This window comes from Cydia pomonella, chromosome 14 (genome assembly GCF_033807575.1).
Source record: "Cydia pomonella isolate Wapato2018A chromosome 14, ilCydPomo1, whole genome shotgun sequence".
NCBI lineage: Eukaryota > Metazoa > Arthropoda > Insecta > Lepidoptera > Tortricidae > Cydia > Cydia pomonella.
Genome location: NC_084716.1, coordinates 9,909,377 through 9,921,396, shown reverse-complemented (window position 1 = coordinate 9,921,396; position 12,020 = coordinate 9,909,377). Strand labels below are relative to the sequence as shown.

Below are 12,020 nucleotides of genomic sequence, written 5' to 3'. Positions count from 1 at the left end.
CGAGATCGCACGGGGGTGGCCCTTGTGACCTGTCTCACACATGAGTCTACCTCGGATCTCGGTAGTGCGGGCCAGAGGTTAGCCGAAACCGATACCGGGTTTTGGATAAAATTTAATATTTATTACTAAACGTTCCTTGCTTCGCAAGTCCGGCGAGATCGCACGGGGGTGGTCCTTGCGACCTGCCTCTCACATGAGTCTACCTCGGATCTGGCTAGTGCGGACTACTAGAGTAGATACATTACATACTAGTATAATATTTTTTTATATTATTACCTACCTACGTATGTATACCGAAGACGAACGATATTTTGCGTGATTCTTGACACATACATGTGGCGTATATTTTGACTGATTATATCTCGTAGTTTTATATAGAGCAGCAACAATTTTTGACTATTTTGGAATCTGTTTCAAAGTAAGTTTAGTATAATCTACATATTCCACTCGCAAAGAATATCCAGATATAAAAAATAGCCTATATTTTTTACGAGAATTTATTAAGTAGCAAGTTGCAATCCCGTTTCAATCATCTCCAATAACCCGAACAAGGGTCCTTGCGAAAAACGTGGCGAAACATCCATCGAAATCGAAACCCAAACTAGGCAAATACCAACCCTAAACCGCTCTAAATTCGAGGAAGAACATTTAAATAACAATCGGTCCGTCAAGCGCCCGTGACGGGGGTGCTGTCGCGGGCAGAGGGTTAAACCCATTGTTAGGGTTCCGTTTTATCTATTTATAGGGCTAGGCTTATACAATATGACGTAAATTGTACGAAATCTTGGGCTGTTACGTTCTTTTATATTCTGCTTTGGGTTCATTATCGCAGTTACTGATTAAAGTTACTTTGCGTCGGTGCCTTTGTCTGTGCGAATAAATCAAATATAATATCTGTAATAATTACATTTAATGCTTGATAAACTAAGACTATTATTATTAAGAATTTGTGATTTTAAAATGACGTTTGACTAAACTGAACTTGAGATTAAATGTGAAAACTGTATGAAATTTAATTTTTTGAAGATAGAGATTTGCTAGGAAACTTTATTTTACATATAGAAATGATAGATGTCAAAGGCATGGAAAGTAATATGTAGTATCATATAGGGTGCGCAGGTAGGTACTACCTAACATTTTTTTTTGTATAATCTTAAAATTAGACCACTTTCATATAACTGTGAACATGATGTAGGCGTAATAAATCGGTCATACAGTACGCGTATCGTCTTTGTCGTATTACTCACAAAGGCTGTTTAACATAACCCTGATTACTTTAGCACACTCGTATCTCTCCCAGTTCGCTCGTTTATAAAACTACTTTGTATTATAGCAGATATAGTTCAGTTTCCTGTAGCAGAAGCGCATCATGTAAGTTATCCTTGGCAGCACATTTAAAACGCGAAAACAATGTGATTCATTTAGTTCCTCCGTATTTATTGCACGAAATTGAACCTTCATGTCTTTATAATAAGAGATTTTGATTGACATTTTAAGGGTAAGGATGACACGTGTCGACAAAATAAAATTATTGGAACAATGGTCCTTCATGTGTTTTTAATAAGGAATTAGTGATGTGCAGATATCGGGTGTCTTTGTTTGATGCTCTGTTTGCTTTGTTTCTGAATATGTGTTATGACATGAATCATATTTAATCAATTATGACTGTAATATTTATTTAATAATAACATGTTTTTGTTTAATTATCATCTAAATGGCTTTATGTTTTTATACTTTAAATAGTTGAGTTGAATAAAAAGACATTTCGATTTTTTAAAGAAGCAAAGTCAGTCCACAACTGACAGAAATAAATAATAATAAATATTATAGGACAATTTTTACACAGATCGACCTAGCCCCACAATAAGCTCAATAAAGTTTGTGTTGTGAATACTAGACGGCGATATATATAATATGTTCCCGTTCTTGGTGAATTTATTTCCTAAATAATTGTTTTTAATTTATTACTTAACTGATGCCATACAATTGTAATTTAAAAACTTTAGATCATTGAATGAATTATTAACTGTACATATTTTTTTATGTTTATATAAAATAAAACAAACTGACGATCACAAATATCACAATGTAAATTCCTAAGAATTTACCACGCGTAGTTTTAAGTGAAATTGTATATTGTGAGATAAATAAATCATATCATATCATATTGTTATATATAAATACTTATATACATAGAAAGCATCCATAACTCAGGAGCCAGTATTTGTGATAATCACACAAATAAATGCCCGTACCTGGGTTCGAACCCGGGATCTTTCGCTTCGTAGACAGGGTGATTACCGACTAGGCTAGGTGGCCGTTAAAGAAATAACTTCTTACTAAAGTTAAATGGTAGACCTATAAGGTCTAAACTATAGCCTATGGTATAATTATTTATGTAATTATGTATTTGTTTTTTTTTAGTCTCTCAACTTGTTCAATCGATAATCCCTAAGCCGCACAAAACCCTTCTAGAACCGTCTACACAAGTCAAAGCGTGTTCAAATTTCGAAGGAAAAACGACGAGTCAAACCCGTCCGCGATGGAATATTTAAATTACGTCTGCGCCTTAAACAATGGCGAATGACAGCCCGCCCTGCTCTTTGTGATGCTAAAATTAGGGCCCCGGCCCGTTGCTTCGATAAATGCACATTTCCTTTCCATTCCAGATTCGAATCTGGATTTTGGTTAATCGAAAATGGTGAGCTTATTTAATTCGTTAAGTTTGCAACTAGCTAATAAATTTACTAATCTAATGTACAAGTATGGATGGCAACTTCGTCTTCGCATGAGTAATTTCATAGTAAATTCTACTCCTTTTTATCCCTTAAACCTTAAAGGATGATTTCAGTGGTAAAAATTATCCCATGTCCTAACTCTTTTCGACGGATCCAGTTTATCTATAAGTACCAAAGTTAATTTTAATCGGTTCAGTTTTAGCGTGATGACGAAGAGGTAGCAAACAGACGGACAGAGTTACTTTACGTATTGATAATATGTATAAATAAATAAATATTAGCCTTAAACAAATTGACCAAGCCCAAATCTAAACTCAGACAAATATATAATAATAAACAAATACATCAAAAGAAAACACCCGTGACTCAGGAATAAATGTCTGTGCTCGTCACACAAATAGATGCCCTTACCGGAATCTAACTTGGAACCGACTATACTGTCATGCCGATTAGTCCAGACCGGTTGTCAAATATTAAGTAATATAATATAGGCATTATTTTGCGGAAATAATCTTTATTTACTTAAAGATACAGAGGTATTACTATAACTTTCTTAAATCTAAAATAGGCCCTTGAGGCATTGTACCAAGGATGCTGGCGGCATTTCATCGTTGTATCGCAATGCTGATTCGTTGTGCGAGGAAGCCGACATATTGTTTATTATATTAACAAACATTTGCGTTTATGTATTAAAGCTTACGGTGAAAATTTAATACAGAAATACATTAATACAAAGATATATAAACACAAAAATATTAACCTAAATTAAACTAAAACCTAAATCCAACAAACACACACAGATACTATCCGTAAAAAACTATCTTTGTAAAAGATGTGCAACTTAGAAAGATAATTAGTACTGAACAAAAAATCATTCTAATTTTGGGCCATCCTGTGAATATTCTTATTTAAGTACCTGTAATTGTATTTATTGAACTCCATTCATAACTGTATTCAGTACGGTTACCCGGTTATCTTAAGGTTACCAAATTACAAATTCACTTATAAATAGGATTCAATGAAGGGAAGGGACCCTCGTTTAGTTTCCAGTCTAAGACAATAGTTTGACAGACGGCTCTGTTTCTGAACTGTTTTGTTGGTTACCTGTTATATTAAATTTATTGTCATTAAATATTGAACGGAAGTCCGTTTCTCCTTGATTTTAAGATCAACTTTGTATAAACCTACTCTGCACTATTTACTAGCGCGTAATTCAGTATTTTTTGTCAAGTGATTGGCTTTTGGATTTATATAACGATACCTCTTAAGTATAATGAGACAAGTGCAAAATCAGTATTTTGCAGAAAAGCAGTTCAAAGGTACAACGGAAAGTAACTTACATATTTGTTAATATAGTTTCATAAAATTTTGGTTTTGTTATGGCGAAATTTCTTTATTAATGGAACTTTAAAATTTATCGCAGTTTATGATATAAAAGAGAATATACTACAGTATACGCGTATTTCTATACAGAGCCAAGAATAAGATCCAGTGATTTTAGATTAAGATCCAGTGTATGTTAAAATTTGTAATTTTTTTACGATAAACTTTAATTCAAAGTAGAATTGTATTTTACTTAGGCAACTTACAATGTTTTGACAATTAGTTATTAAAACATTTAAAATGTATCAAATACTTAATTATGTCAAATTTTATATTAGGCTACGAGGCCCTTGCTACACCTTTCATACAATTTAACAGATTAAAGCTCAGATACTAATACTAGGTACTTTATTTTACTGTATCTTGTACTTGGGCCGATTTTTATTTCATTGTCGATTTTTTTTGTCAGGATTTGATAAAATTAGGTGGACAGATTCCCTATTCTGTACATAAGCGCAATTTTATCGTATGTCTGAAATTCCTCCACTGAGTTACGAAAACGTACGGTAATTTCTTAACTTAACGAAAAATTATATACATTTCTGTGTCCCAAACAGACAATTAGGATTTCGTGTTTATTCCACCCATAATAATAAGCTCTTCCAACCCCCTTAGTTGTATTCAAATCAAATGAAAAAAAAATACATCGACACAAACTTATAACACTTATTAATTTGTATGTATGTTATACAATTTCAAATCATGATATAAAGCGTTAAAATCAGTCCAACTTTGCTCTTGCAACAATAAAGTCATTGTGCAGCGAGAACGCGGAAAGTGCAGTGAGGAAAATCTAGCATTGCCGTCCGGAAGACTAAGATGGGCGTGGATCAATCAGCCTTCATAATCTCGAGCGTCACAGACGCAATCAAGAAAATCTGTTACAGTGTTTACAACATAGACGTAGTCTTGGTATTTTACACTCACGGGCATTTAAAATGGATCACATTTGTATTAGATTACATTATTTTATTTCATGATATAAATTACAATAGTACTATCGGCATAGACTATACACAATCAACGTGCAAACATTCCAAAATAAAAACATAAAATAATACTTTATCTCCCAAAAATTATAAAGTAATTCTGTAGATCTGAAATTATGAGATTTTGTTATTCTACTCCCGTAAATAAATACAATATTGAAGTAGATATCAAGGTTTCATTATATAAAGAAATTATTAACACATCACTGCGTGTATGGAGGTTAAATCTGGAGTGTGAGGCGTTTGTTGCTTGTTTGTATATTTTTATATAAGAATAGATGTAACAGTCGTTTATTGTGGTAGGCTACTCTAGCTTTTAGACGCTGGGAGACCCTTGAGTTTCAACAGTGTCTAACGGCCCGATTCGAAGGATGATTGAAACACGTTTAAAATCTTGGAAAGATCTTTAAAAGATCGATAACTAAACGACATGTCAAAATTGACGTTTATTTCGATTTTGCTGTGATCCCAATAAGATCTAGCTACGATATTTCTAACGTCAAAGTGGCATTGGTTGCCCGAATCGAGCTGCTTCTGTCAATTATACGACATAAAAACGATATCTAAATGAGAACTTAACTAAACCAGAACTTATCGTTATCGTATCTAATTCTTCGAATCGGGCCGTAATTCAGAATATCAACGCAATCAAGCTTTTGACAAGGATCGGTTTTTATCGTGTCGTTTTATTCATTACAGAGTAGTAAAATATTCTATGTAATTCAGTACAAATCCATTCTTTTAGTTCACGGTTCCCAAACTGTGTAGTCACGAGGTAAATCTGATAAAGTTCAAGCGCCTCGGATGATGTCATTACAATGATGTTGCTTCACCGTAACTAGTTGAATACGGATACGGCCAACCTATACCTATTTACGTACCTATTATTGTATTTATCCAGTAATACAAATCCATACTTAATATAAATGCGAAAGTTTTATTTCTTGAAATAAATATATTATTCTATTCTATTCTATTTTATCCCGGAAAATCTTTCTTAAACCCTTTAAGCTAAATCTTTCTTAAACCATGTAAGTGGGATTGATTAAATTCCACGCAGACGAAGTCGCGGACGAAATAGTCATATATCTGTTTTATAAGATTGGAACACAATTGGAAAACAATTTTAACGGATTATATCGAGTATAACTAATTTAAAATACATCCCACCATTTCGAACCCTTGCCTATGTCACTACTCTGCATAAATAGTACACATTTAGTGCTTGAATAACACACATAAGTTCTAAGCTAACACTTTTCGATATAGGAAAACTATTATCAGGAAACCATACAGCCGCGAAGAAAGTACCAAGACTCAATAAATCTTATTACGTTCAGTTATATTTGATTAGTTTTAGTTTTGTTTGCGTCTTGTTATTATTTAGTACACCTGTAGGTATTATTCGTGTAAATGTGATATTAAATGTGTATGTTTTGTTCACAGGTACTTATTGAAACTCTACTGAAGAACTTCATATGTTTATTAAGGTAACATTTATTTAAATAATTTAAATATGTACATAATACATATCATTGCATTATCGTTGATGTCAACAAGCCCATATAAGGACTATTAACTTGTGCATATATTCGTATGTCTGTATAATTTAATATAGGTATCACGATTCCACAATAAATGTAAAATAGGGTCTCTATTGTTCCCATAAAGTATTGTTTGTTCGCAATTTCGTTAGTCATAAAAAGTCATCAAGTTTCGTTAGTCAATCCTGAAATTTACGCGTTTCTGAGAAAAAGCAAATGCTTTTTCTCAGAAACGCGTAACTTTTCAGGATTGCCATAAAACAAACCTAACCTAACCTATTTATAGGATAACTTTACGAAAATCCCGAGAAGTAAACGGTTTCAGAATTATGACTAATGATAATCGGACAATCATTACATTATGACTTTCAATAATGTTACACCTATATCACTAAGAAATAGCCTAATCAATATGTATTGTATAGCACATATTGACTGTTTGCCCAGAGGCTAACAACACGTCGTATATATGTGTATGTAAATTATGTTACTAGATAAACTCCCACGCTATCATTGTCTTAGAGAGTTGCACAATTGTTGCAACTCACGTGACTTACCTTATACCTTAACTGTGGTATCAGTCGTGCGAACTGTTGTTACGTCAAATGCTACATAAGAAGTAACACTTGAACAGGGCAGTTACAAAACTTTTAGAGCGATGGCCGTGCTTTGAAAACTTTGAATAAAGTTTAGGCCCAAAACATTGGTATGGCATCGCTATAAATGTTTATATCAAGTTTTTATGTGAGAAATTATTCTATTTTCAGAACTTTTCGTTTTTGTGCAACTTTTTTTGTAAAAGTAATTTGGTATTTTTTTTGAAGCTGGGCAACATAACGTTTTAAAATAGGCAAGCCTATTAAAACATCTTTAACTTTTCTACTAGCCTTAATGTGACAATTTTTCGTGTCTCAACGAATAGGATGTGTTGATAGATCAAACGACACATTGACTTAACTTAAGCTTAACTTTTCACCTAAATATTTTTACTAATTGACTCCTTTCAGGCTAATTCGAACATACACTGTCATCAGAATTATATCCATTTAGTTATCGTGCATTTCGCTCACATTTGTCCGTATGTGTTTGGCGACAGCAAGACGCACGTTAACTAAATAACATTATGTAGATATCATTCTGATGTCAGTGTACGTTCGAATTGGGCCGTTTGTTGTTGGAATGCGAATGTTTCTCAAACTAATTTATTTCGCACACAACATACATGCATATTAAGTTGTTAAAAACTCGGAGGTTCACGCACTCTTCAAGTTCGTTTTTTGTCCGTCAATGTGTCAACGACATTCGGCGGAAACACGCCTTGTTGGCATGGCGTAATTTGGTCGGTTTTCTAGTTTACTTGGAAAAACAATTGCCGAACGACCTTCAGAGGTACACAAACTTGGCTGCCCATTTTCACAGTAATTTTTTTGTGAGCTTATCAAGATGTGTCTAAAACAATTGTAATACAACTATGTCTTAATCATGCTTGATTACTGTGACTAAAACAATTGGGGCTCATAATAGATATTAGACCAATACGATACGAGGGGCAAACTGAAAGTGTTTAGAATAGAAAAAGCTGAAGGAATCAGGCCATTAACTTTTTATTTGAATGCGTGCTTTAACTCTTTCTGATTACGTCTACAAATTTTGATTGGAATAAGATTACCCTGAACTGAAGCGCATCCAGCTCATTTTTCCAATGCCTTTTTTGTATGGAGATTTTAGGTCCTCGGTGGTTTTGTATGAAATTCATGAGATACCCTTCGGGATTAAGTTTTTGTTACATATAAATATTTATGCAAGCATTTTTTTAACAGTGTCATGTGAATACTGAGGAATGTCAAAAACTGCTGATATACAATTTTTGACAGTTTTTGTTATTAACTGCACAACTGCGATGTAAACTTTTGACGTCGCTCTTGAATGACATGCTTCTCTATAGAACTATCCGTTAAAGAACTACAAAACCAATTAAATTTGAAATTTTAAGAATAAAAAGACGTACGAGCACTAGGCTTTATTATGAAAATATAACTGAAACCTATTGTAACACTGTTAATGTCCTATAATATTTATTTATTTATTATATATTCTCGCGGAGCCTTCACAGAGGTTTTGCGGAGCCTCGTGGCAGGCCTATTCTAATCAATTGTTGAACAGTAAAACTATATCTAAAAATATCGCCGAATCACGAAGCATAAATAAATAAGGGTTAGTTGGTTTTTTTAAATATTAACGGTGTTAAATGTTATAAGTTCAAGTTCCTGACCTTGAAGCCCGGGTCATTGTCAAATACTTGAAAAACTATGAATGCTTCGGATCTTTTTATCCGAGTTGTTAAATAAAAACATTAATGTAAACGAATAACATCGAAGTAGTTACTTAATTGAATTGAAAACAACTGAAAACATATAATAACACTCGTATTTCAAAGCCACTGATAATATTATCCAAAGCCGCGTTGCCTGAACTATTAGCCCACATATCCCACAGTAATCTATACAAGTACATTACTAATTATACAACGGCATCTACGATTTCACAGTAATAAAATTAACTTGCAATCCGGGCGCAGATAGCTAATATGAGTATTGAGTTACACTTCATAATGTCAAAGCTTACTGTTACAGCGCACGCACTGAGGAATAAAACGCTAAAAGGTATATGCACTTATTAGTAGTTTCCGACTTTCCGGCCGAAACCGGATTTTTTGCCGAGACAGAAACTTTTATAGACGTGTTAAAATCGTTGAAAATGTCGGTAGCCTTTTTTTAACATATGAACAATGAAATACCTATAATTTAAGCAAGTAGTGTGTAGTAATTAAGAAGGACTAATTAGCATTCACTTATCATTTTAGTACGAGTAAACTAGCCGAATGCGATGAAAGCAAGAAGTTGTATGTTTAGGTACCACCGAAAGGTTTGGCAGTTTTTTGGCCGAAACGGAACCTTTCGACCGAAACATTATATTTATGCTGAGTCCGAAACCGAGACTCCGAACGGTCGGAAACTAATTATTAGTGATGCTGGAAACATCTATTAGTTTAGAAGTACAATTCCACAGTAATAAAATTAACTTGCAATCCGGGCATAGGTACTAGCTATGACTTTTGAATTACACTTCAGATGGAGGTCAATTCAAACTAACTGCCAAAATGATATCTTAATGATGTCAGTGTTATCATTCGCCCGTGCATCTCCGATGCCTCATGTTATAGCTTACTGTTACAGCGCACGCACTGAGTAATAAAACGCTAATTAAAGTTATATGCGTTTATTAGTGATGCTGACAACATCTATTAGTTATACGAATGCGTAATGGGCTATAATGTCTAACAGTCATTTATTCGTCGTTAAGTTATGATTACGATATCATTAATGTTAACTTCATTTAATAGGCAGTACCATATGTATTGTAATATCTATGAGATACATACACTCTTAAATATAGTAACTATACTGCTAAATTTGGAATTTCTGCCCTTCCATGACGATGACTGCGTAGACAGTGCCCTAATTTAGAATATAAACATTGGTCTACAAATTGTATGTTTATCTAATTCTACACAGGAAGCAAGTTATCAGCGCGTTTAATAATTAAAGTGTCCCTTTGTACACAAAACTATGCATTCGGTAAACGTATGTAATTTCAATATATCGTGTGTACCTACATCTTTTACTTAAAATGTATATCAGTTGATTAAAGCATATCTTATACCTTTAAACGAGCAATTCTTGTATATATATATATATATTCGTTATTCGTTATTCGTATTCGCGGGCTGGGTTTCCGCAACTCGACGTCGCAATTCGCGCCTATTTTGCGTGATGGTGGGTTGACGGCACTACTCCTGCCAACCCAGCTCTACCAGGAAGCCTAGCAGACCCTTGATGTTGCCGACGACTTCTGGGAGAGACCCCGGAGAACCGAGGTATTGTGCCCGGTATTCTGCCACCCCTGGGCATTCAAGAATGACGTGGGCGGCTGTTTCCTCCTCCTCCATGCACGCTCTGCAGAGGGGGCTATCTGTAACACGTAGGGTTAGTAGGTGTTTGTTTAGTGGGGCGTGGCCGGTTATGGCCCCAGTCAAAAGCCGGAGCTGTGGCCTCTTCAGCTGTCTCAGCCTCCTCGACAAACCGGGGTCGATTGTCGGGAGGGCCTCCTTCGCCTGCCTGCACGTGCCTAGGTTAGACCAGTACTGTTGGTGTTTTACCTTGGTGTTGCATCTCAGCATGTTCCGGAGCCAGGCATAAGGCAGAGGTATGATTGGCTCCGGTCCTGCCACCCTCAGTTCCGAGCCACCTCTCGCCAATATGTCGGCTGCATCGTTCCCTCGCGAGTTGCTGTGTCCCTTAATCCACTGCAGAGTTACGCTGGTGGTGGTGCTTACCTCTGATAGAGCCTTGTGGCATTCGTAGACTAGCCCTGAGGTCAAAGTATAACCTTGCAGAGCTTGCAGTACTGACCGACTGTCAGAGAGTATGCGGATGGGGTAGTCCTCTACTTTCCTTGAGACGATTGCGTGTGCTGCCATTATGATGCCCATACATTCTGCCTGGAAGACTGTGTTGTGGGCGCCTAGTGGTGTTGAGATATGTATGTTTAGGTCCTCTGAGAATACTCCCGCGCCAGTGCCTGACCTTGTCTTTGATCCATCCGTGAAGATTCTCAGCTCTCTCGGGTTAAGTCCTTCACGAGGTTCTTCGTGTAACTGTATCTTGTATTTCTTGTCGAAGATGTATTGCCTGGGTATCCTGTCAGTCACCGCTTCTATTAGCGGTTCCTTACCTATCGCCTCGTAGAGGATCTCGGTGTGTGGTACCCTAGGTGGTCTCCAGAGATTCGATTTTTTGAGACGTACCGCCGAAGCTAGCGCTTCCTGTTGTATAAAGAGGTGCAGCGGCGGCAGGCCCAGTAAAGCTTCCAGGGCCGCGGTTGGTGTTGTCCTCATGCAGCCCGTAGTCGCCAAACAGGCCAACCTCTGGAGTCGTTGTAGTTTTGCTTCAACTGTGGATAGTTTGGTGCGTGGCCACCAAACTATTGCACCGTAGCTTATTATTGGTCGTATGACTGCCTGGTAAAGCCATAGAGTTATCTTTGGGGTTAGCCCCCAGGTTCTACCCACCATTCTACGACATTGCCAGAATACGACTGTGGCTTTGTCAATTTTGCCGTTTAAGTGATTACTCCAATTCAATTTGCTGTCAAGTATTACCCCTAAATACTTTACCTCCGCAGATAGTTGGAGTTCAGTGTCGAACAGTTTGGGAAGGCAGAAGTTTCCCAAGTTGCGTTTGTTGGTGAACATAACCAGCTCAGTTTTGTTGGGATTGACTGAGAGTTCGTTGTTAATACACCAG

General features: G+C 35.9%; 1 protein-coding gene across 6 annotated transcripts in view; it reads left to right on the top strand.

The window, feature by feature from the left end:
- Nucleotides 1-12,020, top strand: part of LOC133524884 (brain tumor protein) — a 518,368-nt gene that overhangs the window by 335,477 nt on the left and 170,871 nt on the right. For 2 of the 6 annotated variants that reach the window (XM_061861031.1, XM_061861035.1), the window contains exon 2: nucleotides 6,557-6,600. The exons of 3 other annotated variants lie outside the window; for them this stretch is intronic. The gene's annotated coding sequence lies outside the window, so the exon portion shown is untranslated. The remainder of the gene's footprint in view (nucleotides 1-6,556; nucleotides 6,601-12,020) is intronic. One more of the 6 variants, XM_061861032.1, reaches the window with a different exon arrangement.